The sequence below is a fragment of the Hippocampus comes genome, unplaced genomic scaffold (genome assembly GCF_001891065.2).
Source record: "Hippocampus comes isolate QL1 unplaced genomic scaffold, H_comes_QL1_v1.1 scaffold335, whole genome shotgun sequence".
Taxonomy (NCBI): domain Eukaryota; kingdom Metazoa; phylum Chordata; class Actinopteri; order Syngnathiformes; family Syngnathidae; genus Hippocampus; species Hippocampus comes.
In genome coordinates, this window is record NW_017805823.1 from 708760 (window position 1) to 736106 (window position 27347).

Here is a 27347-nt window from a genome sequence, read left to right on the forward strand (position 1 = left end):
TTACCTCTACATCAAATCCATGGTATCATTTTAATCACTGTCTGTCATGACATTTATTTTCCACATGATGGCGCAGTAGCACAAATAAAGCCTCATGATGCTTCGGCCCAGGAACGAACCAATTGGATGTAAAGCCTCATTGCTTCATGAGGCTTCATTTTCCCATAACTATTGTAGACCAGACAGAAAGGCGTCAACGTACCCGTGGTTCAAAGCTTAAACCAAGATAACCAATCACTACCAAGGGGCCGGACCGGGGGCGTGGTATGCAAATATCGGGGACGGTGTTTTTCTTGTATTTCGCATAGGGAAAACAATAAAAGTTCAAACTGGCGGACAGGGAACTCTGAGCGTGATTACCGGGGCAACAACCGTCGTTCGCCCTCAGAGATCCCTCCCGCCGATAATGAAGACAATTAACTTTGTCCAAGTAAAGCTCTGCCAGAAACTAAGGTTCTCTAACATTTCACAAGGACATATTTTTTATAATTGCAGGTCCGGAGAGCGTCAATTCACATGGCATACTTTGAGGTCAAAGTCATCTTAAGGAGGTAAGGTGAATTATTAATGCTTGTGCTCATTGGGGCGATGAAGGGGGACATTTTTAACATCAGAAAAACATCGTTTTGCTGTCATTGGATATAATATGATGAAATTGCTTGAATTTTTAGGTTGGTGGGTTTTTTTGTAAATACTTTTGACCTTGTCCATAGTGTATTTGGACCTCGGGGCTCCAGCGGTTAAGGTGAACCCTCATCAGGTGAGTGACTGTTGACTTATTTCCAAAAACAATCGAGACACTCACCAGCATCTTTGTGATTTACATCTTCTTTCCCTTTCGACTTTTCCTGTTAGGGGTCGCCACAGTGGGTCAATCTTTTCCATCTAAGCTTACTTTCTGCATCCTCCTCTCTAACATTAACTGCACTCATGTCTTCCCTCACCATGTCTACTGTTTCAACCTTCTTTTAAGTCTTTCTCGTTTCAATGCCAGCTCCATGCGCATCGTCCTTCTTCCAGTTCAGTGGTCTCTCGCAAAATTGCGGTTCACAACCTGGTCACTCCTAAAGAGAACCTCGACATCTTCATTTCCGCCACCTCCACCTCTGCATCCTGTTTTTCGCTGGAAGCCGTACATCATGGCCAGCCTCAGCACTGTCTTACAAATCTTACCCTTCATCCGAGCAGAGACCTTTTTGTCACATAACACGTCTGAAAACTTTCTTGCACCAGTTCCAGCCTAATTAGATCACTTTTATTTTCTCACCTCTTTTATTTCAGGTCCTCCGCCCTTGCTACCTCTTCTCAATGTAGCCTGACTTTTCCCCTTCCACACCTCATTCACACATACCGGTATTCCATCTTACTTCTGTGAATCTCAACTCCCCTTTTTTTCCAGCCGATGCCTCCACCTTTTTGCAAATGTTTCTCCACCTGCTCCCTGCTTTCAATTCAGACCACAGTATCATCTGTGAAGATTCGAAATTCCAGTCAAACCTCATCTGTCATCACGTCCATCACTCTTGCAAAGAGCAGGGGGACTTAGAGCTGATCTCTGATGCAATCCCACCTCCACCTTAAACTCCCCAACTCTCACGCATTTCCTTTTCTTGATCGCCACCCGCTTCTTCCTTGACAATTGCACAATGTTTTTGTGGTTCGGTAAGCCAAAGATTGAATAAAATACAGTCCAGCACAGTCTACGGAGAGCCTCAAAACCGAATGCAGAGTTCCGTTTTTCCGTTGCAGCGCAGTGGTCCCCTTTAATTGATTTCAGACGTGTTGGACAGTGTGTGGCGCGCCTTTGAGACAAGGCATATTTTCTTAGCTGGAAGAAGCTGTTGTAATTATCTTCCAAACTAATTCTCGATTTGTATGTGTACACATAACTTAAAAGTGACAGGAAGCAAATGAAAAAAAAATCATTATTATATCTTAGAGGTGCATTAAATACATCATTGAAGATTTTTCTATTAGAACAGTGTAGTGAAACTGCAGACACATGCAAGTGCCAAACATGAGTAATAACTTTGAATCCATTGTTTTGTTCTCGTATTCATGAAATTGTTTTATTAGTGTGAAATTCATCAGCGTGGGAGATAAGGAGAATGCTGTCAGAAGGAAAATGAAGATTCATAGTGGATAATGACTTTTTTTGTTCTGTTTTGTGTGTCTGGTTGCTCGGTCTGTCTCTCTAGCGCACACCCACACACACACACACGTACACACCCACACACACACACGCACACATACACACACACACACACACACACACACACACACACACACACACGCACACACACACGCACTCCTCTGATGTCCCGAACACTTTCCTCATGATCTGCACCACTATTTCCTTATACGACTCTCTGAAGTCTAATTATTAGTGACAGATGTCATTGGACGTTTAAATAAATGACATGACTTCAAGAACCTTTCCTCTTTCACCTTGGAAAGCGCTGCAGTTCAATGCATAAGCCTCTAATAGTTTGTGAGTTAAGAGTGAATAGGAGAAAATCATTGCTGGCCTTGGAAGTGATAAATAGGCAGGAGGATGACGATGAGGTGAAGGAATCTTCATGTTTCGTGGCACTAAATTAATTTGAGAAAGTCTCTAACAATGGTAACAGAAAAGGTTTTATATTTTCATATTTTACTTTTTATCCCGTTGAAGCCGTCACATCCCATTTTTATTTTAATCTCGTTTTTGAAAACGTTATTGGTTGTAATGCAGAATTTATGGCGAGGGAAATAAAATTAAATACCCTGCAGCCCTGAATTGAATTCAAACATTTTTGTGTATTTCATTCATTTATTTATTTTGGTTCGAAGTCCTTGTGGATTATAAAGACTGCCGAGCAATACAGTGAACTAATGAATAGGGTTATAAAATTAAACAAAATATCCATTTGTATTGAATAAAATAAAACAGAATCGCAAAAGGCAGTAATAGATACTTATGGACAGCGGAATAAAATAGATGAAATGAAATCTATTGTATAAAACAACCTATTTGCTATTTCCGTAGTTTGGGATATGATGGGAAACATGGACGACCGCTCGTGGTTAGATGCGGGTGAGAATGAGAACGGCAAGTTAATGGGAAGGAATGTGAATTAAAGACGATGAGCTGAAAAGACGACATCTACACACGAGGTGCACGGGATTACAAACTGCATCGTTGATTTTTGAGAAAATGTAAGAATTTTTAGTGTCCCATTATGGTCCGAAAAATACGGTAATGGTTGCTATCTTCCAAACATTTGGGAAGGTTTTTTTTTTTTCCATTTCAAAGTCTTTGAATGGGCAAGTTTAAATCAGTAATTAGTCTGCTTCAATAGAAGATGATGATTCATTGCTGCATTCTTAGTAGTTTCTTTATTTCAATATGACGCCCTGGACAAGAGGCGTGTTTGAAAAGCTGCTTTTACATCAGCCATTCAAAAGAACCAAACAAGCAGAATAATAGACATCTTTGGAAAGCCCAAATCTTTTTGAAGTACACAGTAGAGCGAAACCAAGATGGGATAGCGAGTGATCGAAGTCTATTTCACAAAGCTCCACTCTTCAGTTTCTCTTCCTCTGTGCCGCTCTGCGATACCAATTCTAATTTATTCACGTGGCGCCGCTTTTGAAGCATGGCAGAATTAGGAAGACTGGAAGCTGTGAGTCGCATTTATCAGCCGAAGGAGTTAACAACATGCCGGGTGGGATGATAAGAGTGGCTTGCTTCGGCTGCAGAAGTGGGAATATGACGTTAATCTAAACGCAGCAGGGAGTAGCGGTTCATCTCAGTGTATGATAGTGTGAGAAGGAGGCGCAATATTCCATTCAAAGCACCGTGGTTTTCCTGCTTAGATCTGAAAGCCTGGAATGAACCTTGTCGCCTCTGATGGTCCCCGTTGGGCTTTGCTGCTTTTTCCCTTGATAAGGCATGCAAAATCTCATTAAGATGCTTCTGAATTGAAAGAAGCTGGCATACAATAAAAACGGTCACTCTGCAAGTATCTGCAATTACAATTCCTTGCTAAACATTGTGCAGCCTGTCAGTGTCAGTGATAGTTGTGTTTTGGTTTTTATTGCGTTCCAATGAAGTGTGATCGCAAGTTATGGCCAAATTAGTCGGTTTGGTGTTTCAACATGTTTCCTATTCTCTGCAGTCAGCAGTGTGCTGTGTGTATGGGACTAAGGAAGCCCAGTGCAGGGTAGAAATGCAGTTCAATCAACATAAAAGCTCATGCTTGTAATTATATTTCATAAACATTCAAGTTATAGGCCAACTGCCATTTTCTCACATTTTTGATTATTCCCTTCATTCCTATCAACTGGCATTCATTATCCAAATAGAAAGTTGTCAACATTTGCAACCGTATGATACCAATTGGATCTCGTGTAATCATGGTGAACAACGATCAATATTCTTGCTTTTGTAACAGATCTGGGCTCCTTGTAACATAAACGGCATGAGCTAAATAAGATTGACAGAAGGGGAGTGGTCACGCTATGTTGACATGGTGTGCACGAGGCTGAACAGACTTGACGTTGGCTGTCATGTGGGGTGTGAAAGCAGACACTAAGTGGCATGAAAATGAAGTGTTCTTTCTGTAGTTATTCATGTATTTCGCTTTTGTTACTGACACCCTGAACAGGACTAGGCCACACAGCTGTCAACACAATGAGGTCCAGTTCAGAACCATACTAAAACAGTCACTGGTCAATTATTCCTTTTTTTGTTTTCTAGCATTTTGATATGTTCAAATACAAACGCACACACAATGCGGACACCCAAAACCTTGACTCCAATTAGTAGAAAGCAGGCTAGTGATAAACAAACCATGCAGAATTCGTCACATGATGTATAATTACAGCAACCACATAAACAAATTGTGACTCATAGTGTGAGTAGATGTTTCCAAGGAAGCATGCGAGCAAACATTTGGATACAAATTGCATTGAAGTCAAATGACAAATTGAAATGTGAGGAGTTCAAGTGAGCTGAAAGCGATCGGTGTTTTTGAGTATGTGTGCTGAACAATGAGGATTGGACCTCAGCTATTTGCAGAGGTGGACTATTTGAGCTTGAACGCGAATAGAACATTCCAGAGAATAATGGATGCTCCACTAAAGGTGATTGGTTGACTATATTAATGGTTTAACCCTTAATAAAATAGGACGGTACCGTCAACAGTTTCAGGGACAGCGCGGTTACTACAGTGGACAGCTTACCGTGTTATCAGGTGACAGAGTGCATGAAAAGGTTAAAAATACAGGCTAGTAAACACCCAACAGCAGAGCCCGCTTTTCACTCTTGAGTCCATCTTTTGTTCTTGTTTTTCCAGTTGCTATCATGTGTCTAAAATTCAGTGCTTGCCCTTTAAGAAAAAATAACAGCAAAGTCATGATGACAAACTGTTTGGAATTTTTGGGGGCCAAATCGTAGTCAATCGCAAAACGTAGGTTTTCTCATGAAGAACAAAGGTAAGGTTCCCTCCCCCAAAAAATCAGCGAAAAGGTAAATTCGCAGACGCCCTATCACGATTATTCAGGAGCTCCACTGTATATACAAATGCCATCATGAATATTGAGTAGAGAAGTAACCGAAGAGTGTTTAAACAGTGACATGGAGACATAATCGCAATTTAAATATTGATTTCTCTGATCATTTTCGATGCATAATCCAACAGCCGGCACAATTGAAGCTTTTTTTATTTTATTTTATTTTTTTCTATGGATGCTTGTGTAAGTTGAGAGCAAAACAAGCTGCTATCAAGTCTGTTGATTGAGGTTTTTGCTTCTCTCTTCCAATGGTAAAAAGGAAAGACTGAACACCTCAAATAAGCCATTTAGACATGTGTCCTTTAATCTTGGTTCCAAACAATAATACAGTGCAGTAAGAGGCAGAACAAATTGTTCTCTGCTTTTTAAAATATATCTTTTTTTATGATAGATGCACCTGTCACAACAAGGCAGAACTAAATAACGCAAGCACTTTGGCAAAATTACGCCTTTGCAAATTCACACTTGCTGCACATTTGTCTGATCCATGGCCATGCTTATGTTATTGTTTGGTATGTTTGCATTGATTGACGCCCCACCCTCTCAATAAATTTTCTTTCGGTTGCTTTGACTAAAGAATAAAGCCACATTTTATGACACAGAGAAAACCTTTGTGTTCTTTGTCGAGCTCCATACAGCGCTCATACTATATTGTCCAATTAGTTTGCAGAGCGTTTCCAGTTTTCTGCCATCAGCTACACGTGCGTGGTGGAAACACTAACCTAGACGTGGTGGAGCGTACCTGACTGTGGTTAGGTGTATGTTGCCAGACGGGCCAGTAAGAGGCCTGGTTTTGGACAGAGGTGGAACAGGCTGCCATCCACTCCTTTGCATACTCCACAAGAGTTGGCCACCAGGAGCATTGCTGAAGAAAGACGGTTATGCATAAGGCCATTGGATGATTGATAAACCATGAGGAGTGGTTCAACTGCAAAACAAGGGATGGTCACAATGGATGGAAACAACAACGGATGTTGCTGGGCGCAAACAGATGGTCAAGTGGGCAGTTACTCGGACAAGGTTAACAATTAGCCCTCTTTGATGAATTCGTTTACTTTGACCAAGTCAGCATGGCTTCCACCTGGATGGATTCAGACTGTGCCAGAAAACGTCAACCTCCAGGGGAGAACGTTGGGCTTTGTGTTTAGAGATACTGGACATGTTATAGTGAAATCAAAATGGAAGAAGAGATCCCCACCTGCTCGTAGTCGATGTTCCTGAGATCAAACTTTGAGAGGATCAGAGTACCTTGAAGAGATGCGGAGTTGATGAATAGCAAAGGGCATTTCTTCTGTTACAGTGTTTTTATTGAGGCCCGGTCATCGATACAGGGCCATTAGGAGCTATTCCTCTTGTCCAAGAAGAAGAAATTGGATACTGACGGTGAAGATGATGGGCAAATTATACCAGAGGCAAATGATATTCATTGATATATTGTGCCATGTCTCCCCATTCGCGCAATGAAAATTGATGAACCCGGCGAGATGGAAGCAGGGCACCAGGGAACGGATCTTTGTCACAGTCGTACGAATGGTGAAAGGGTAACATCTGTGCCTTCTCTTTGCTAAATGTTTCCAGGAGACTATGATATTGTAAGGTGGATCCTGAGCTGTCATAGAGTTGTGATCTAATATACAAGCTTAGGAACTAAATGGCAGTACGTCCTCCGGCCAAATATGTTGCCAAACGTTCAGTCATAGATTGTGTTTTGTACAGTAGGGTGTCCCGAATACTTGGTTGTGTGGAGCACATTATGTAGTTGGACACTGGTCGCATTCTGTGGAAGAGTTGTCCCTATGGTGTCTCCTTGATGACCTGTGGTGGGTCTGCTGAATCCATCTTCAGCCAGTTTGTACTGTAAAACGTGGCATTTCAAAAGCTAAATGGATTCCAAAAAGCAGACGCAGGTAAAAAGGAGAAGGCTGACAAAAAATTTTATCGACACCAATGTCTAGCAGGTAAGTACAGGAAGGCAAATTGATGCAGTTGATGACCGTGGAAAGCAGCCGGCTGGCGCATTTTTTTTCTATTGGGGTTGGGGTGAGCACGTTGTGCGAGATGGATTAGTGGCCAAAAAAAAAAACGATGGAATTAGCAAAGGATTAGAACGGAACAAAGTGTAAAAATATGCTGCAAATTAAAAAAAAAAAAGGGAAACTATTTAAAAAAAAAACACAATTGATTATTTGGTTTGGAAACTCAATCAGAATCATCTTTATTGACCAAGTATGTAGAACATACAAGGAATTTGTCTCCAGTGGTACAGGCTACCCTAGTATCAACAATAACAAGCGATTTGGAAGGCAGCAGGCAGCGCATAAAAGTTAGATCTTTTTTTTTTTGAGCCAGTGAAGCTGATATTTCTTTGTATTGGGAGGGGGTAAAAACATTAGCATTTACCCTCAAAGTTTAACCGGTGCTTAGATTTTGCTCTCATCAACTGTACAGTATATCAGCCATGGGCCATTCACATGCACTCCACCAGCCAAATAATTTGATGCTGCTTTTTATCCGTGTTAAGGAGATACTCAGAAACAATTCACTGAAATATGTGAGAGTGAATGAAAGAATGACGTGGATGAATGGAACCATTTTTAATCTTGCGATGGTGCGACTTGATAACCATGAACATTGGTGAATATCAACTTCGACGGCCGTTCAAGCAAATTTGTGATTAAGTTTTTCTGACATTAATTTTAGATGGTAAATAATACTTTTTATCGTCCAAACCTCCAATGTGGAAATTCTTGCCAATTAAGAAAAAGTTACATTTGGAAAGTCAACATAGCCTGAGGCTCAGCGTTTCACCTCTTCAAGGTGCAATGCACAAGCCAACTGTTGAGAATTAAAAAATGCATGCTGATTGTTGTGCAGAATTTATGGAATGTATGGAATTTATGTTTGGTTGTCCATCTGTTTGCTAGTTAGCAAGCGGCTACTTGCTGGGTCATGGAGGTTGACTAACAGAAGGCTGGTGTCATTGTGATTCTGGAAAATGGATGGTTTCATTGTTCCATCTTTCAAGCAACAAAGTTAAAGGTGATTTCCAACCTTTCCACAGTTCTGCGGAAGACAAAAAAAAAAACAAAAAAAAAACAAGAAACAGACAATTTTGTGACAAACCAGGATTTATAATAATTTTTGGAGACAAAAGATTCCAGCTTTCTGTTTCCTATCAAGCTTGCCCCATCAGTAACATTGGTGAGCTGGAGCCTTTTTTTTCTGACCGTGTGAGAGGTGTGGGTTACCCTCTGGACTGGTCACCAGTTAATCACATCAAGACAAACAAACCATCAGACCTATGGGCAATTTTGAGTTTTCAGTGAACTCAACATGCATGTTTTTGGAATGCTGGAGGAAGCCCATTTTGGCAAATTTAATAACCGTGCAGGCAAATCATAAATTTAATGATGAGGGCCTAAAGCTATTTGCATCCCGCCTCAAGAATCCATTTCTTTGTATTCAAATTTGTCACACCAGTCTATAAAAGTTCCCCATTGTTTCGAGTAAAATGCAAAACAACAAAACCCTTCTTTAACTCAGACATACAACTTTGTAAGTGTTGACAGAATTGCAACTCTGAAATGAAGCAAACACATTATTGTTTTTCTGTTTGGACTGAATTGTCATTTCCATCACCTCGTCAAACAGTGTGCGATTCAATTCATGCTATCGATGCAACATTATGCTCCCATTTGGAAGGAAACTGAATTTGGTTACTTGGGGGCGTCATCTTTCCTCTTGCAGCCTGGATGGATGGATGGATAGATAGATATCATGACTGATGGCCCAGGAACACACGAAGGTGATACTATAAACTATTGCAATGTTACTGTCACATTACATAATGTGATTTAATACACGGATATATGTTATTCATATATACGATGATTTCAATAGCCAAGGTGAGAACGGACTATATAATTGCTCCCAGTGAACCCGATTGCAATCTTTCCACTGACTGAAGCATTTATATTATTTCATTGTCCAAAACGTAGGACTCATTATTCATTATTCAGTGTTTTATTGGATTTTATCGACAGCGTGACATTTTCAGTGTAACTGTATTTCAGAATGTTGTAATTATATTCTGCAGCTTTAGAAGTGATGGCTCGCTCTCTAAAAATGTGTGAATGAAAATGATATTGAAAGGGTTTGTTTGTTAACTTGGTGCATTTCTTTGACAGAGAACAGATGGATGACTGGGCAGAAAGTTTATTTCCAGCCTTGCTTAGGCTTTAATGCTCGTGTAAACTTTCGGAGAAGGGCTGTGGATATGCATATACATTTATTTGATGGAGGCCTTTTTATTTTCAATCCAATTGTATTCATCAAGGAACGTCAAGGTAGTGAATGTGACCGACCTCCAAGCACAGGTTCTGCAGTCGAATTCCGGCTGTATGAATTTGGCATGTTCTCACTATGTCCTTGGATGCTCTGGTTTCCGCCAATGTTCCAAAACATGCATGTTAGCTTAACTGAAGACTCTAAATTGACCCTATAGGCCAGGGGTGTCAAACATACGGCCCGCGGGCCGGATCCGGCCCGCAAAGGAGTTTAATCCGGCCCGCGAGATGATTATGTAAAGAGTTGTTGCACAACTTACGGGTTATGCTCCCATTTGGAAGGAAACTGAATTTGGTTACTTGGGGGCGTCATCTTTCCTCTTGCAGCCTGGATGGATGGATGGATAGATAGATATCATGACTGATGGCCCAGGAACACACGAAGGTGATACTATAAACTATTGCAATGTTACTGTCACATTACATAATGTGATTTAATACACGGATATATGTTATTCATATATACGATGATTTCAATAGCCAAGGTGAGAACGGACTATATAATTGCTCCCAGTGAACCCGATTGCAATCTTTCCACTGACTGAAGCATTTATATTATTTCATTGTCCAAAACGTAGGACTCATTATTCATTATTCAGTGTTTTATTGGATTTTATCGACAGCGTGACATTTTCAGTGTAACTGTATTTCAGAATGTTGTAATTATATTCTGCAGCTTTAGAAGTGATGGCTCGCTCTCTAAAAATGTGTGAATGAAAATGATATTGAAAGGGTTTGTTTGTTAACTTGGTGCATTTCTTTGACAGAGAACAGATGGATGACTGGGCAGAAAGTTTATTTCCAGCCTTGCTTAGGCTTTAATGCTCGTGTAAACTTTCGGAGAAGGGCTGTGGATATGCATATACATTTATTTGATGGAGGCCTTTTTATTTTCAATCCAATTGTATTCATCAAGGAACGTCAAGGTAGTGAATGTGACCGACCTCCAAGCACAGGTTCTGCAGTCGAATTCCGGCTGTATGAATTTGGCATGTTCTCACTATGTCCTTGGATGCTCTGGTTTCCGCCAATGTTCCAAAACATGCATGTTAGCTTAACTGAAGACTCTAAATTGACCCTATAGGCTCTATTTTCGATACGAGCGCAAATCTAGCACTTGGCATGACTTGTGAGGGATTGAGACTGTACTGTATTCTCACATTCAGGCAGTTGTTGCACAACTCAGAGGATAGTGCTTCACACTGCAGCTTGATAATGATGGTAAACGTACTGCAAAAAAATGATACAGGTATTCAGACATGTCACTTACAATGCATACCAGACACTGTATTTAATTATTGCTTGAGAGCCAGAGAATCCGTGAACAGTTCTGACCCTTTACGAGTCTGTGATGTCAAATTGCAACAATAGAATGACATTTATGGAAGAGGACAAAATATTTTTAGCGTCATGCATCGTATCTTGGTTTGTTTGATGCAGTATTAATATGACAACATTGAATATGGATAGGGCAGCCCAGTGGTCCATTGGTTAGTGCATTGACCTCACAGTGCAGAGTTCGTGGGTTCGATCCCGGTGGAGTTTGCATGTTGTCCCCCGGGCCTGTAGGGGTTTTCTCCGGGTACTCCGGTTTCCTCCCGCATTCCAAAAACATGCATGACAGGCTGACTGAACACTCAAAATTGTCCCTGGGCCTGAGTGTGAGCGCGGATGGTTGTTCGTCTCTGTGTGCTCTGCGATTGGCTGGCAACCGGTTCAGGGTGTCCCCCGCCTACTGCCCGAAGACAGCTGGGATAGGCTCCAGCACCCCCCGCGACCCTTGTGAGGATAATGCGGACCAGAAAATGGATGAATGGATTAATATGGACATTGTTGCTGTTTTGTCAAACTATAATCTCATCGGAGTACTGTCAACATTACATATTATGTACATCAAAAAACATATTTTTGCAGTTAAATGTTTGGACAAAACTTTGTGTTGGGGGTTATTTTTCAACCCAAAGCCAGATGTTGGATTTGGTGGGGCATTAGCATAGCTGCAAAATTGGCATTGCATTTCCAGGAGATGGATTGTCATGTACATGCAGTAGATTTAAGTCCACCACCCTCAATATTCAAAAATAAGTTTTGCCAATGTACACACTCCCATGCAGACTTGAGAGTGGTGTCACTCTTTTAAGAAAGTAAGCGTGCGAGGCTCTAAAATTGCTCACGCACCATTTTTGCATCATCTCGCGCCAATTTTCTTGTCCAATCCATCCTTTTGCTCACTCAATCGAGCTCGATTGAGGCAGTGGAAAACAATTCCTCCTTAGCCCCATGCATTTTTGAAGAACTGGTGGAATGTACGTTTGGATCCCATTTCCAGTGGCTCTAACCGCATTGAAATGATAGTGCTGACAGTGGTGATTTGCGTCAAATCACAGCAACTCGGAATTGCGGTTCATTACAAAGCCCAGGGAAGAACATTAGCAACATTTATATTTTTCAACTTCTCCCCAGTTGCCCTTTAAATATGTGTTCTTGCCATTGTTCCACTTCTTGGAAGGTCTATTTCTAACTCAGCAAATGGGAAAGTAAGAGCAAATACATAATACAGCATGTGAGGTTCACAACTTTACATTGACACAAGCTGGTGCATTTTTTGGGAGCACAGTAGCCCAAGGAGAAGACTGTTTGTGGGCTATGCTGAATATTTTAGCACCCCTGCATATTGTTCTTGCACCAAATTTGTTGTTCATCTTAAAATGCCCGTGGCGGCTTCATCTTTCAAATTGCTTCCCCCGTCGTGACGACCGGCTTCACTACAATCATTTACATATGGCAATCGCTGCATTATTAAAGCCATGCCAGACGCGAAGCCACGGGAACATGCACTTCCCTTTTCACACACTACTGTTCGAAGACGACGGGCTTAGGGCTACTCTGCTTACTCACTTGGCAGAGAAAGCACTCAAACCTTCATTCTACACAGCACTACATGGCACAAACAAGCTTATAGCATGACAAAAGTCTGCAGTGTAACTTAGACAGGGCCTCTGCTTATTCCATCCAAGTAGTGAACACCTTTTTACATTAAAAAATATTTATTGAACAATCAATTCTACATTTACTAAATTATTCTCAAGTGTCCATCTCCACTGCCGGTTCCGTATTTTGAACATTCCTTTTCAGTTTGTCACTATTTCAGGTCATTAGTGTAGTAAGACGAAAGCTTTCATGTCCATTTTGTGACTTAATTAGCATGTGCAGCTTCTATTTTCCAATTATCTTGAATTATTTGAACATTACAAAACAGCTAAAATGCCCATTATGGGCATAAACCAGGATTCTCAGGCACCTGATTATCCAAGAAAAATGTACCAATCTACCAACACAATGCAATGCATGGAATAGTTTAGTCAAGTAAAAAGTAGGTGTTCACTCACAAGGCAAGAAAACCAATTATTGAGGCTTTCCCAGGGTGCGTCTGTCTTCATTTGGCTGACAAGGGTGTCAGGCGAGTTCAGGAAAGTGTATCAGAACAAATCGTCTAATGAGAGCACGGAGTAGATGTTACAGCTTGAATATGAGACACGCAGCAAAGTCAGAGGTGTTGCAAAATGTCATACTACCGTAATGACTGACAGTTGAAATTGATATAAACGCTTGGACAGCAGGCATAAAGACGACATCCGGCAAAGATGTCGAGAAAGCAAATTAGCAAGATACATTGTAGCACTCAATCATTTTCCTGTCAGTGTATTACACCGAGTGCTGTCTTGGCCAGTTCACCAAGTCAATGTATTGCTGTGGGTCATGCTTAATAATGGCATGGGAAGAATGTTTGACTGCTCGACAAACATAAACAGCCCCCTTCCGCCAGTGTTCTTCCATGCATCACTCGTTACCGCCTGTATTTTTTGTGCGTCTGTTTCCTCCATCCCTCATATTTTTCTTCCTCTCTTAGCCTCCCTGGATTTTACGTCAAAAGTGTGGGTCCTTCCTTTTGTCTGCATCACTGTGCCTCGCATGCATGCATCTCAGAGTCAAATCCTGATGTGTTCTAACAGCATGAAGCCGCACAGTGGCCCGGGCTTGACTCGCGAGATGATAAAACGAAGGGGGATGACTTATTAGTGCACAGTTAACATGGATGGACACTTGATTTACTCTCATTACATCAATATGCTACCTTTTTTGCTAAATATACTGGTGTAGTGAGAGCTAAAAAGATCCATCCATCCATTTTCTGATCCGCTTTATCCTCACAAGGGTTGCTGCGGGTGCTGGAGCTGATCCCAGCTGTCTTCGGGCAGTACGCGGGGGACACCCTGAACTGGTTGCCAGCCAATCGCAGGTCACACATAGACGAACAACCAGCCGCGCTCACAATCACAACTTGGGACATTTTTGAGTGTTCAATTAACCTGCCATGCATGTTTTTGGAATGTAGGAGGAAACCGGAGTACCCGGAGAAAACCCACACAGGCACGGGGAGAACATGCAAACTCCACACAGGGAGGCCGAAGCCGGAATCCAACGCTGCACCTCTGCACGGTGAGGCTGACGCGCTCGCTGTCGACCACCAAGAATTCATTTGCAGTATTAGACAGGTACCATAATTGTGCTTATTTTTCTGGTAGCATTTGGCTGTGATTGCACTGCACTGCCTCATACTGACAGCTTTTTCGAGCTGTTTTGTAAGCTCGCTTAGCTAGTCGGGTCAACATAGCGCAAATTCAGGAATTAGCTCACGGAACTTTGCACATTGAGCAGGTCTAGGAACCACACCGGGTACATTACAACACTCTTGTTTCACATGTGTAAATGGCAAATACGAACTACTTTTTCAACATCAGCGAGTGGCAGGAAATTGCAATTTTTCTTTGATATTTCACAAGTTAATAAAACACCGTTGACACTTGTACTGTAAATATAGAATAGATCCTGATCAAATGTAATGCAAAGATTTCTTTTGATACTGCTTGGGGTTATTCCAAAGCCATCTTGAACAGTTACAGTCGAACTTCGGTTTTCATATGACTTGGTTTGTGACCATTTTCTTTTTCATCTAAATGTTGTCTCAGTTTTTGTGAATCCGCTCGCTTTTTTGTACAAAAATAATGTGTGACTTGTCCATTCATTTCCCTTAACAACCCATGGCCATAACCTTCCCAGTCTGCTCAAAACATTGAGGCAACACATGTAACGCATACTTTTTAAAGTCAGACCTTCAAACTAAAAGCATGCAGTATTACTGAAAAAAAAAAAAAAATCACCATAATTTTCTTGGACTTATTTAAAATCCATCCATTCAACAGTTGCACTCAATGATAAACAAGCACAAAATAGGTTGAGTGGATTGCTGAATTAGTCAGAATGTGGTCCAAAACAAGTGACTGACTTTTGATAGGTTGAGGCACAATGCCGCACCAATGTTTTGCCGGACAGACAAGAGAGGCTTGCTATTGACTGGAGTTGGTCATAAAAGCTGGCAGTGTGGAACGAATTGCTATCAGCTCTAAAACGAATTGCTATCCGTGAACCGTTTTTATACAATATGACAGCAAGTTCCAAGTGCCGGGCATTTAATAAAGAAACACTGTTGAATTCAATAAAGAACTCTGAATGTTTTCTTCCAGAGTAAATATTCTCATCCTTTTCAAAGGCTAAGTTATGCATGAAGTCTTTTTTAAAATGAGAACTTTCATTCCTCAGAAAATCGCTTCTTGACATCGAGTCTTCGCTAAACCTAAAAGTCATGTTAAATGTTCATTCCTCCACGTCGTTAGTCATTTATATTTATTTCACACTGGGTTTTGTATGTAAAGCTGTAGTTATTTTCCATAAAATGTCTAATTTGTTAAGATTTTGAGGTGTCTGGATTGGATTACCGGTAATTGGATTTACATGATATCCTGTAGGAAGTATCGGTGTGGATTTGGTACAATTTGGTTTTATTAAAACTTTCTGAAAAGGATTAATCAAGAACACCATGATTCCATTATGTATCATTATCATTCGCTGTAGAAGCGCTCCAAATCATTTGGCAGTAAATATAAAATAATACCTCTTTGACAAAGTATATCATCTAGGCCTGCATGATATTGGAAAAAACATGCGATATGCGATATGCATGCTGACTCGAGCGATAATATTGTGATATTTTACAAAAAGAAATGACATTTTTATCACTTCATGAAAGAAGTAGTTTTTTTCATGCGGCGAAATAAGCAATGTGTCCTTCGCTACCGGTAATTAATTTAAAGTCCCCGAGATAATGTCCAACTATTGAGTGGCAACGCGCATTTAAATTTGCGTCTGGCTGGTCCAATTCAGAGAAAAGCATAAAATTCCATCAGAAAATTATTGTAATACATATATTACAAAGGCCATTACCACGACGTCGATATATATTTTTTTAATATATTGTGCTGCCCTAATGCCAATATTTGCATCATATGACTTATTTTGTGGAACAACGGCCTACCAGGCAGCCAGTGACAGTCAAAGGAAGACATTCGTCAGAAAGACACTAGGTTAGCATGACCCAAAGCGACTTTTGTGCAGCAGTTGGAGGCCACTTGTCTCTTGCTCACAGCGGTCCACGATATTACTAATCTAAACATCGCTGTGTGATAAAGTAATTTCTTCTACCTACTGTCTTGCTCAAGGGTAGTTTACAAAAAAGAGCAGCAGCCTTCGATGATTTTTTCCCCCCCTTCTGACTGCTTCAGAAACTAATTATCAGCAGAGAGGGACAGAGTCGTGAACGAACACTTTAAAATGTCTTGCGAAGCTAGAAACAGGTCAACCTATAAAATTGCGCTATTTCCACAGAAAACCACTCCACGTAATCATCCATATTGAATAGGGCAGTGCTGCGACCCCTAACAAAAACCTCACAGTAACTCCAAGTCATAATGGAAGCATAGCTAAACGCGTGAGTGAAACAATGGTGTCTATGGAAGGATTATGTGCCATCATCCAGCCTCCATTCCTGTTCTCGGGGATAAGAAATGTGACTCACAATTGCTTTTGTTCTGTTTGCAGTTGAATTACAGCCCTGGATTGCTGGAGAATTTCCCAGAGTAAATATTCTCATTACTTTCAAAGGGTAAGTTATGCATGAAGTCCTTTTTTAAATGAGAAGTCTCATTACTCGGTATGCTCATTTCACACTATGTTCTCTTCAGTAAAGAAGTTTGTCTTGAGCGAGAGTTAGAGCATGAGTTAGATGCATATTTAGGTTTTATGTGCCTGTTGCTTTATGTGCACACTTGTGTTGCTCTTACCATGTAAAATAAATGGGAGCCCAAACCCAAACTAGCCTATAAAACCTCAGATAAAGGCGCAGCAGGATGGAATGGAGAACATATCCCTTTGCCTTTGTTAATATGCTAGCTGTCGTCTCCTTCCTGGCCAGCTGAAAGACGACAGAAACGAAGACAATTTAATGTGAAATTAAGTGATGCTGAAGCTGAGATAGCAATCAGGGTAGAGCGCAGCTGCCTGCAGAGACATCTCAGGCTCGGCGTTCGAGATCAGCCATTAGCCTCCTATTAATGGCGTGCGCCTCATTATGAAACTGGCTCTTTTCTCCAGCAGTCACGACAAGAAAGACGCAAACTACCTGGCTCATAAAGCCGCTTGTTTCAGGTGTCTGCTTGTGTGTTTGTGTGACTGCAGGTGCATGTGTGCACATGTTGGCATGGCGATGCTTCAGATCCCGGCACTCCCCAAAGCCTAGACTGCATTCAAACAAGGCTCTAACAGAGATATTTGTACACAATTAGGCAACAATGCACACACACAAACTTCTGCACAGATATGGCTCAAGTCTTTAAAATGCAAATGATGTCACGTATTTCAGATGAAAATACATGGAACAAATTATTGTATGCCATACACCAGTGATTGCCAACCTTTTCGATGCAATGCATCTTTTAATGTTTAACTTTTCACATCCCTACAAAAACATGTTTGAAGATAAAGGAGTCAAATATAATTTACTCTATGCCTTTAAAGCACATTTCTTTGTTACAGCGGTGCCTTGTTATCTCAAATTGTATTTCCTGATTGAAATGATGACTATGCCCCCCCCAAAACAAGCAAAATGTGTGTCATGTGTTTTTAAATGGGGAAAAAATAGCAATCAAACAATTAACTTGATAAAAACAATGTAAATTCATCATTAAATAGAAGGTATAATATCAGCATACAGACAGGGATGTGCTGGGACATAAATTCATCACTTGCCAACTAATAATCTGTGGGGGGGTTATGGCCGTCATGGATTTAATCGTTGTCATCAATGTTCGGATGGTCGTGATGGCCAGGAGCACCCCGGGAATCCACCGGCTGTTTGAGAAAATTAACATATTTTCCCAAAACTCCCGATGGCCACACCGCCCCTGCATACAGATCTACAGGAAGGAGAAAGTCAGAATTGATCGTGAAGCCACAATAATGTGAGTCACTCCCCGCAGAGGATAAAGAATGTATGCCTGTGTGCTCCATCATTTGTGTGCAATTATCGATGTGAAAATAACAATGCTATTCATTAGCCCATCTATGGTGTCTCCCATTATGTGTTAGGAATAAGCTAGCAGAGTTTAAGTAACTGTTGTCCCCTCCAAAAATTATAGCATTCAGCTTTCATTTCCATGGTGCACACCTTTGAATTAAAATAGACTGAAGTGAATAAGACTTTGAATTTGTTAAACATCTTTGTTTTTCTTTGGCATGCTTCTTTTTTTTTTTTCAAGCTTTTTTCGCAGATATGTGTACGATTTCAGTCAGGAGATTGATTAGGCAAGTCTAAATCCACTTCTTGGCCCTGATGAACTCCTTTGTTGTTCTTGTCATTATCTTGCTACATGATAAAGGATCCCCAAATTTGTTGCATTGCAATAGTTTCTGAAGATTTGCTGTTGCCATCGCATTACAGCCATGAAGTTTAATGAGCCCACCGAGGAAGAATACATGCAATCTCTGATATAACTGTCACCCACTAGGTCCTTTCATTCGCCTAACGTCATCATTTCCATCACTTACCCAAAGGTTAATTTTTGCCTAATCAGTGCATAAATCTCCGTCGCAGACTTTTTAAGGCTTGTCGTCTTGTGAAGCCGATGTACTTTAGTTCATTAAGTCTGCAAACAGTTGCGATACCTTCACTCTTGCCCTCTTGATGTAACCGCCGATGTTACCATAGTTGTCTGAAAATGGCTCGCTCAACTGCTGTTGATTTTGTAGATTCCCATTTAGCCATTGTGAATACATTCGTGGTTTTCTCTCTGCTTGGTCACATGAATTTCATATGTGCTCTGATCATGTCAAGATGGCCCCTTTTAAAACATGCATGACGCTCTCATATGCCTCTTAAATTACCAAAGGGAAGGAAAGTGGAAGCAAAATGTTTCTGAATTATATAACATTGTTCGCATTGCTTTCGAATTTTATGTAAAAATGTATGTGTCAGCTGAGCCTTGGAATGATGTCATAAGGTCTTTGACTGACCCCATGCCAAGTGAGGCAATATGGTACTCAAGTTTTTGGAAAAACTGGAGCCAATATTAATCTTAATATAAGATTAATAATATTAATCTGGACTTGGAAAGATCTGTCAGTCACGACATATGTAATACTTTTGCTTACATAAAAAAAGCTAGGCGCTCAAACAGAAGGAACTATCTTAGCTATGTATTAGATATGTATGTAAAGACTTGGAAATACAAACAAGCAATGTTGATCTCTTGTCTGAAAGTCAGCCTTTGATGGCAAAGCCAAATGTTTTCAGTCAGAAAAAAATTAAGAAATTGCAATTGCTGTTCCAATACTTTTAAAGGGGGTGCCAAAAGAAATGGAACAATTAGGAGACACACCCATTACTTTCTTGTATTTGAACCACTAACCTTAATGTAAAGATAAGTTTAAAAAAAAAAAAAAAAACACTTGCCGCTCGATCTGATGGGTACTGCAAATGATTAACAATCACCAATGAGGTTTGTCAAAAAGTAGGTGGTGCTGTGCTGTTATCATTCTTGAAAAAATAAATAAATAAATAAATAAATAAAAACCAATCAACAGATGAATTATGCAATATTTACGAGTTTCCTTCTCAACCTTGGATTAATCAAGAATAAGATGAGGCTCTTTGCAACACGTATTAAGATGTTGATCTTGTGGAACAATAATTATGATGTAACATTTAAAGACCCCCGCGACCCTAGTGAGGATAAAGCGGTTCAGAAAATGAATGAACATCCTATAGGCTCTTTCTTTGTGTGACGCATTATTTAAATAGTCACTGCACTTCTCAAGGAGATACCTTGAGAGGATGAAAAGAATGGTAAAAAGAATCCTCAAATTGTCATAATGCAGAAAGCAGTGAGACACTAAAGGAAAAAAAACTGATGTCATTCTATTCAATACTCAACAATTTAGAATTAACTTAGAACAACTCTGGACTGTTCACCATTCCTTGTTCACTTACGGGAGATAAAGTGTGAGAGGAATGTTTCTCATCCTCCCAAATGGTGGCCCACTTTAGAGTGCACTCTGAAACGGACTCATCGGCTATCAGCAAAAATAATTTACAGGTTTGTGACAGCAACTCCACAACAGACGCTCATGCAGTGTTCGGGTTTCAGCATGCACTCTATTTGTCGGTGTGTGACGCGTGCGCGCTCGCACACACACGTTCCCATGTGTGTGCCTTCATTGAAAAAGGGGAGACGGGTTATAGAAGAGGACATCTGAGGATGATTACCCCAACTTCTGCTCTCTGAAAAAGGCCAACTTCCTTTCACAGTTTCTGGCCTACTTGCGCCCCCTGCTGCCTGAAGGAGAATACGTATTATTGTATGGAGCTCTGTCAAGAAAAACAGCTGCCAGACTCTCTCAGCAGGTGTAATTACGCTGCCAAGATTTGGTAGAATCTTTTTTTGGGGGGGCGGGAGGGGATTATTTGTCTCTTGACATGTAATGTTTATCAAAACATCATTTAACAACTAGAATTCAAGTCAAAATGGCCGCCGTGGTTCATGTGTGCCGTTTCACTCAAGCACAAGTGAAACATGTTGGCAGGCAAGGCTACGAGACAAATATATATTGGTCTTTTACATTTAAGAAAAGACGGGGGTATGTTCATCTTTAGCTGTGTTATTCAAGAGCATGGAGATTTTTTGCATGGAAGGTGGGCATCTGAAGTATATTCAATTCTGAATCTATGTGACCTTGAAGAGATAAGAAGCCTTATGGATGTATTGATTGTCAATTCTCTACTGACTGACTGAGGCATATTAAATGAGAACCAGTCAAGAGCTTTGGGTAGGATGTGACTGCTGCGTGCCAAGTATCACAAGGCGCGTACTAAGACAATAGAAGAGGATAACTACTGTTTTTATATGCAAGAAGTCCTTCACTTTGAATTTGTGGCAAGTGGCTGCTGAGGCCTGTGTCGTGGTTATTGAGCAGCCTCCAGTGGCAATCCACATGCTATGAAATATTTAAATTCCATAATAGCCACCCACTACAGCTGCTTGTACTTCACCCACCCACGGGCCTTGTGTGTAGCATACAATGTGCGTGTCGATACAGCAGCATGCATAGTTTGAGATACCGGATGTGTGGGAGCTCATTTTGGCAGCGGTTGACAGTACTGCAACGCTTTATATTTGCCTCATCGTAGGGAAAGCTGTTCCAAAAAATGGAGAGGAAGCAAGTGCAGTGTTTTAAATATGACTAAGAAAGGTCGAATGCCATGGTGGTAAACGACTATATACAGTAGTCTAAATGAATTTGACTATGGACCTCGTATGTTTGTTATTGAATGAAAAAAGTATTGTTGAAAGGAAATACCCAGATTTTGTTTTATGTCCCTCCTCCCAAAGGTGGCATAAATTCAGTGGCGCAATGATCGTGTATTTATGAACCAGTTTTTACCAGACCTTAGATGTTCTTGAATCTTCATTTTTTTTTTTTTTTTTTTTTAAATCTAAATAAGACATAATGGACAATTTTGAGTCCCCAATTCAGTGGTATTATTTTGAGCCTAATCAAAGACAATTTGAATGAACTGGATCAAAGACTGTGTGCCCAACGACATGTTCGAGCAAACTTTTCCCAAAGGAGAGCAAGCTGTTTTTAACTGTATGGAGTCGAAGGTGCGGTGGAAGGTGTCCCAATACCTTTGTCAACATTGTGAACCTTTAAGGCCCTTGGTTCTTTCAGGGCTGAGCAGATTTGATCTGGTTTGGAGGCCATAATGAAATGTGCTGTTCATTAAGCCTGTAATTCAATTGTAGGACTGGTGGGGGGCGGGGGGGGGAACGAGATATTGCTCTGGCTTCCATGACAACAGTGCCTGCAAGTCTGAGAAGCTAGTGTTTGGTAGGATTTTGAAACAGATTTGTTGAGCTTATGGGGAAAAAAATGTCATTGTGAAGGGGCGGTTTTTCGCGTGATTGCCTTTGCTCTTTGAAAATCATCTGGGATTTAGGATTTATTTAGTCCTCTACAATTTTGCAGACGAGAAATAAGTCTAATACATTGTCACATCAGAAATACGGTATGTCACTTGTTGCTAATGGAGAATTCACAGAGCTCAATCATAAGCGCCCCGTAGCCTAATGAACATATTACAAATGGCAAAAGGAATTTTAGATGATTTTATTAATAAGCAATTGTTCTGTATTAATATTAATATTAGAAAGCAAAAAAAAGATGACCATCTGGTGCGGGACTGTTTCCCCCTTGCCCCAATATAGAGTCGCCATCATGTGCGTATATCCATTTGGAATTGTAGTTGTTAGTTACCATTTAGTATTTTGTTTATGTTCCGGTCCCCACAATAACACCGTTAAAAGCAGCAAAGATGTTTACACTGTATTTCCTGCTGTCCTTGCCAGGCGATTGAGCGCCCCGCCACAGTCACAGTTGAGTCATATTCTGCCCCGCACCGCCTCATCACGCAGACAAAATGAATGCCGTCGCCCACAAGTGTGTCAGGTAAAAGATGAATGCTCGTGCGGGCATGTGCAGCTTTATTAGACACTATCACGATCTGATCATCACAGCCACAGCCTGGAACACTCTCTGACACAAAGAGTGAGAACAATACAAAAGTGAGATAAGAGATCATCCAGAAACCTTCTTCTGTCAACATTATCTCCCTTGTACGGAGCACAGATCCTTTTCCAGTAAGGGTCAAGGATTCACCATCATAAAACTTGTATGTACAGTACTGTATCTAGTTAAGATTTTCACATTCTTAACTCGTTCGCAAGTGTAAGAATATGTACAAATATAGAAAAATACCCCCCCTTCATGTCAGAGATTTTGAAGTCTCCCGTAAACGACCAAAGTCAGGTTGCTTGGATTGGGTGGTAGCGTAATCATCGTTTGAACCATAGGTTTTGGGTTCGACCCTCACCTTGCCCGTGTTGAGGTATCTTGAGCAAGATACCTTATTGTGTTGCTAAGGTATCATGTCTCCCTGTATACTTCATATTCCGTTAAACGATTACCGTTCGTCCATGGCAGGGGTTCGATGGAGCCTCTGCCATGGAGGTTAAGACACACCCGACTCAACATGTCAATTAGTTATGACACACCCGCTTGGCCATCACTGGCTGCAGATGATCGCATTATATTCCTTGTCCAATCAGTGCTGTGGGAAATTTAGTTCGCTTAGTAGTCAATGTGTGACTGTCGTTATAGTCGTACAATTAAAAAAAAAAGAAAGTATACTTATCTCTTGAAATTTTATTTACTTTTTTCTGTTTTTAATGAATGCATTTTTTTAATATCTTGAATTTGTCAAAAAATATATACCGTATGTATTTATTTTTCACTAAGGGTTCATTGAATGTGCATATTTACTGGTTGGGTTCGGTACCTCTAAGAAGGTTCAGAACCACTGTTGTAATCATTATGTAACTACGGTTTGTTCTTTTTTTCCAATATTTACATGCAGTGCTAAGGTTAAAACGGAGTCATGTTGTTAATATTATTATTTTTTTTTTTTTAATAGAACCTCTCACTTTTTATGCACACTTAGGCCTACTAAGCTTCTGTATGTTAATGTTGCACATTATGGTGGTACTTGGAGACCAAAGTATTTTTTAAGAAGTACTTGGTGTAAAAAAAAAAAAAAAAACTAAATAATAATAATAATTGAGAACCACGGTACAAGCTAACTAAGTGTGTGAAAATACATAAAATCTTGATAACTGCCATCTGTTTGGATTGATCAATAATATATACGGGGGTGGGTGGGAGATACATTTACGAAATTGTTACTCAGGAGGTTTTGGCCTACACCAGCAATATGTCTATATCTGTATCTGGGATTAATACGGTATGTGGTTATGTGCTAACCAGCATCCTCAATTCGTTTCTTTGATATTCCACCTCAGGACAAATAAATGGCCTGATGGCAAAGCAAGCTCCTTGATGACTGTTTGAAATTTTGGTCACAGCAAAAGATGATAAAGCGAGTGCAAGTGTGTGAATGACAGAGAGCTGATGATGTACAAACACCAGCACAGACACAAAGTAAATATAAATTATGCATGCCGTATGAACAAGCAGAACACTTGAGCGTTGTTTTGCCCCTTTTGTCTGCAAGCAGCTGTTAAAGGATTCAGTATAGCGAGTTACAAGCAAAGCAGTCGTGCTGATCTGATAAACAACATACACTCCCCTTCACTTCCCCACCACATACTTGTGTGCCTACTTGACTCGTGTTCAGGGCAGGAAATCAAGTGTCATCAGCCACTCATCTTGCTGTTGCATGTTGCCGTTGAGAAGCCCCGCAGCTCAGGTGCACGTTCTATTTTTGGCAGGTGTTATTCTGCTGCAGGACAAGATAGCAGGATTAAGCCGCATTAGCATTAGCAGATGGTCTTTTCAATATGTGGCATTGACGTGGAGGGCCCAAAAGTGCTTTTTTTTTTTTTCACGCGCTTCCTTGCAGTGCCCCTTTGCATGGCAAGTGTTACTGTGCCATTTTCTATAGGCAGAAATGATGTGTCTTGTATAATGGAAATGAATGTTCAATCTATTGTGCCAAACATGAAAATACTGAAAATTGGAAAAATTAGAGGCAATTTCTTTCCTGAAGATCTCGACTCATCTGAATGGAAGCAAATGTGTGTGATCATAAAATATAATGACAGTAAAAATGTCCAGTGTTTGTATAACTTTATGATAAGGGGTAGAGGCAGGTAAACATTCCCACACACAAAAGTCGTTTGCACCCGTCAACCACAAATTAGGGTTTTGCTTTTTGTAGTCAATGCAGAAGAGTCAGTCAAAACGTTTTCGACGCGATCTCTTTCCTTTTCTTTCTCTTTCCTGGTGTATGACCCGCTGTCTCATCCATCATCTTTTTTTTCCAAGAATGTTCTTGTATTGTTGAGCAAACACTGAAGTCTTTACGGTGTGTGATAAGCAGTACTTTGGTTATTTGGAGTATGGTGACCCAGAGCCTGACCTTCCTCCTGTGTAATATCAAACTGAAACAAAAACCTCCGCAGCAGCAGCCAAGCTTTGTAAATTGCTATGAATCAATGTTCTCTGCTGCCTATTCATAAATCTGTAATTGAGAGATGCACAAAAAAAAAATTTGTGAACATTTCAAAGAGTTTATTTTTTCTCCTCAATGATGCTGCTTTGTGCTAGTATAAGTTTTTTAACTAGTGGAGAGTCTGTGTAAAGAGAAATAGCACTTGTGAAAAAACATGTTCCTTTTGTAGAGTATACTACACATTCTTAAGCAGGCTAGACACATAAAAGTGTTAAAATGTTAACCAATGTAGAAATACAATTAAGCTATGATAATGGGAGGGACCCAACATATGAAGAAGAAAAATAAAAAGAATACAGAGTAGTAATGAAAGACGCTAGGCTAGACTCACTTTTCAGACATCGAGAGGAGATGAAAAAGGGGGAAAAGGGAATGGCTAAAGAATGCGGTAAACCCTACTTAGTCCATCAGCATTGAATTTTAAACAGCTGAATTTGTATTTCAAACACAGAGAGTCTCACTGGATCACTGGTTTGTGATTTTCATCTGCTTTATTTCCAGCTGTGCAGCATTTTGTGATGGTGCCCGTTTCTCAAGGCAGAGGGATGGAAATCTGGTCTCGACTGCTTTTATGAACAGTGAAATGAATCCTTCCCAAAAGTGTCAATCACCAACGCTTTAATTCACAGTCACGTCTGATCTGATACTCTCTACCGTTCCCTTAACTCCCTCAGCCATCTGTCTCAAGAGGGCTCGAGGTGCCAAGATTTGAAGGCTTACAACCTCAACAGCCTCTTAGTGAAACTAACACTGGACTGATACTGGAGGCTCATGTGCCGGACTTTGGATCTGATTCTAGAGTAAAGGCTGGTAAGAACCTATAATCTGTGCAAACAATCCTATAAGGGAAGGGATTTAAGGATGTTATCATAATGTCAACACCAAACCTGACAGCTTTGACTGATTTTGAATCAAACGGAAATGGCAGAAACGTGTCAATGACAGAGAGTCGGGCGTGATTTGCATTTTTTTTTTCCTCAAAATATGCCATCCACTTCAATACCATCATAGGTGCATTGGATAACAATAACATCATAAAAATATTGTTCATACAGGCATCAGACAGCAAATTTGTACGATATTTTCATCAACAGAAAAGGAATGGGGGGCGGGGGATGTGTCATAGCCCAAATGGGCCGAGGCATGGTATTGGTCCACGGGCCGGTGATTGGGTACCTCTCATCTATCTAACTATATGCACCTTTAGCTCACATTTTGAACTTAACTCCATGTCTAAAAAATAATGCCTGTTTTGACCTTTTTTTCATGGTAAGTTACAAACCAAAAAAAAATCTGACATTTTACAAATTAGTGCTTTCATCAAGACATTACGTAGTGCAGGGGTGCCCATTACGTCGATCACGATCGACCGGTAGCTCGCAGACTGGTCCCAAGCCGATCGCGAGGGGTCTAGAGCAGTGTTTTTCAAACTTTTTTGAGCCAACGCACACTTCTTTCATTGAAAAAAATCTCGTGGCACACCATTAGCTGAAAATGTGAAAAAAAACAAGGCTTATTTGAACAAATAACGTGTTTTAATGTTACTAGAACCGTTTTAAACATTGAAGAATGACGTTTTAACAACTTGAATTAGAATCAAATGAAGACAAAGAAAAAAGTATTTTCTCATCTTTCATATTTATTGTTTCACCGTTGTCCTGCATTCATGTGTCACAAATTCGCTTGTCTCTCGTCTAAACACAAGGCAATTGGCTAGCTGTTGCTGCTCCCTAGAGGTATGAGAGGGTACTACACTCACCGGAAGTTGCTAGCGTACAGCTGTCCACAATTGCGGCTTGCGATCAGAGCTGCTGCGAGATAGCTTTTATTGTTATTCTCACTCAGAATTTGTTTCATGTACAATTCACCAAGGCACTGGCAAAGAATGGGACTCCGGAGTACTGGGA

The 27347-nt window shown here is 40.5% G+C and overlaps 1 long non-coding RNA gene across 2 annotated transcripts; it reads left to right on the forward strand.

Annotated features, from left to right (window-relative positions):
* Positions 1 to 677: 677 nt before the first annotated feature.
* LOC109525580 (uncharacterized) lies at positions 678 to 27347 on the forward strand. 2 transcript variants are annotated; one of them, XR_002170176.1, is made up of 4 exons: positions 678 to 760; positions 16899 to 16962; positions 25942 to 26250; positions 27313 to 27347. It is a non-coding gene; the product is annotated as an uncharacterized LOC109525580 (long non-coding RNA). The 2 variants fall into 2 exon arrangements; XR_002170177.1 differs by lacking the exon at positions 678 to 760 and adding an exon at positions 14370 to 14402.